At 40.4% G+C, this 2,587-nt stretch overlaps 1 pseudogene; it reads left to right on the forward strand.

Moving 5' to 3' along the window:
* Positions 1-812: 812 nt before the first annotated feature.
* Positions 813-2,322, forward strand: LOC115417826 (glutamine synthetase-like; annotated as a pseudogene).
* The last annotated feature ends 265 nt before the right edge of the window (positions 2,323-2,587 follow it).

The following is a 2,587-nucleotide window of genomic DNA, read 5'->3' on the forward strand; positions in this document are numbered from 1 at the left end:
CATGCATGCCTGCGTAAGGGAGTGCGAGCGCAAGTCTGTGTGTGGAGTTAAAAAACAAGCTGACAAACAAAAATAATCGTTAAACTTGGTGTTAATATTAATGTTTACTTTTATGTGTTAGATAGAAAGCAACCCAAGTTTGGCTGAACTGCGTGCCTGTCTGTGTGTGTGTGTGTGTGTGTCTGTGTGTCTCTGTGTGCATGTCAGTCTCTGTGTGTGCATGTAACCCATCTAAACCATGTAATGCATCTTACTCTAATCCTGAATATACTACTATATCAGTAAAGAAGTAAAAGTCATGTGTTGTGTTGTATAAATGTGAGATGGGAGTGGATTTAATCAGTTTTCTTCTTCCCACTCCTTTCTGAGCAGTACATATTGAATTTATTTTGTTATTACTAGTGTACATGGCAATTGTTATTTTGTCTTGATCATCTTTATTAATGTATTTGCTCTGATATTAACTCCTTGTACACAAAAAATAAATGAATGAATGAAAAAAAGCCTGTTTTGTTTAAAATCATTGCTTCCTGGTGCTTTTTAAGACTAAAAACTAAAAAAAAGACTGTTCTAGCTATTTTGCAAATGCCCATGTTCCTGTGACTTCAATAAAAGAAGCCTCAAATCATCGCAACTTTTGCCGCAATTTTTTGGAAAAGCTGCCGCAAAATCAGGCATTTTAGGCCGCAACAATCACAAAAAATGCCCGCGAAATCCTGGAGGGACTGATATTTGGAGGGGCTCTCCATCAGTTTTGCACATACTATTGAAAATACTCATTTCTGACAGATATCCCAGAAAGGTATGCATCCATGGATGTAAATGGCCAGAGAGCAGAGGTCACTTTGGTCCCAGTCAAAATGTATTGAGACTCTTTCACTCTTGACTGTAATAAATTGGTTCTGTGTGAAGTGGTCGACAATCACCACACCCCCACATGTAAATGTGTGTTACATTCTAAGCATCTGTACATGAAAGGCCATTAATATGTGCCATTTATGCTACTTTGAGTCCTCTGTTCACTCTCTTTATGCAGACAGTAATAAGCGCTCTCTGTGTGCTAAAGTCATGGAGAAGGTGAAACACTTTGAACCATGGTTTGGGATGGAGCAAGAGTATGTCCTCTGTGGTTTAGATGGAAAGCCTTTTGGTTGGCCTTCTCAAGGATGCAGATTTCCTGATGGTGTGAAACTGCACTTTTTAAAATTGAACCTAGAATCAATCAACCAACCAATCAATCAATCAATCAATCAATCAATATAACTTTGATAATAGAGAATGGATATGTATTCCAATTATGTTTGTGACTTCATAAATGCTGTGCAGAATCTAGCTAATACTTTGTTGTCCCAGTGTCTTGTGCTGTGGGACTTAACGAAGTTCATGGAAGGGACATCTGTATCTGTCACTACAAAGCCTGTCTGTACACTGGGGTGAAGATTAATGGCACCAATGCAGAGGCTCTGTCCTCTCAGGAAAGAGAAGCTTGGTTTGGAACTGTTTCATTATTTTAACTACCTGCTGCCAAAAGCCTAATACATGAAAATTATTTGAATAATTCCTCATCTTGCAAATCTCTGTTTTAGAATATTTAACCCATGAAGGGAGACTTTGGCCACCTGGCACTTTCAATTTCTGGAACTTTTCCCTGGATTTTCTCCTCAACATCTTTAATCTCTTCAGTGGGAGTTCCAGGTTGGTCCATGTGAGGGGACTGAAATGTCGGATGATCTGTGGATGGCCCGTTATATTCTGCACCGTGTGTGAAGACTTTGGGGTGGTTGCCTCCTTGGATGTAAAACCAATTGAAGAGAGCAGCTGGACATCAGGCTGTCACATCAACTTCAGCACCAAGGACATGAGGGCTGAAGGGGGGCTACAGTATGCAGAGACCACTGACTCAAACACACAATATATCCAAAATATACAGATGATACACAGAGAACCACTATTTCAGAAATGTATGACATAACTCTATTATATTCCAGGTACATTGAAGAAGCAGTAAGACGGCTGAGTCTGCGTCACTCTGAACATCTACTTGTTTATGATCCACATGGTGGTGCAGACAACATGCGTCGTCTCACCAGTGGCATGTGCACCTCCAGTTTCCATGAGTTCTCCGCAGGAACAGGCTCTCGAAGTGTTAGCGTTCGTATCCCCGGCCATGTCAGTTATAAGAACTGTGGGTACTTAGAGGACCGACGTCCTGCCTCCAACTGTGACCCCTACTCTGTGATAGAGGCCTTGGTTGAAACCTGTCTTCTGGAAACATCTGAGGAACATCACGATAATGACAAGAAAACAGCACACCCACAATGAAATAATGTGCTCCACAGCGTGTATGGTTGTCATTCTTTGTATCTTTTTAAGATTTTTACAAAATCTGACACATTAGCAAGTTGAATTAGGTAAAGTAGGAAAATAACTACAGGCCCTCATTGTATTTCCACCCTAAAAAAGAAATTGTTGGGACAGTATTGTAGCTTCCATCTTGAGAAAAAGTGAGTCTGAACTGATGGTCTATGTTTATTGCTCAGGTAATCACAGACATTCACAGACCAACGTAAGAGCTACATAGAATCAG

This window comes from Sphaeramia orbicularis, chromosome 1 (assembly GCF_902148855.1).
Source record: "Sphaeramia orbicularis chromosome 1, fSphaOr1.1, whole genome shotgun sequence".
NCBI lineage: Eukaryota > Metazoa > Chordata > Actinopteri > Kurtiformes > Apogonidae > Sphaeramia > Sphaeramia orbicularis.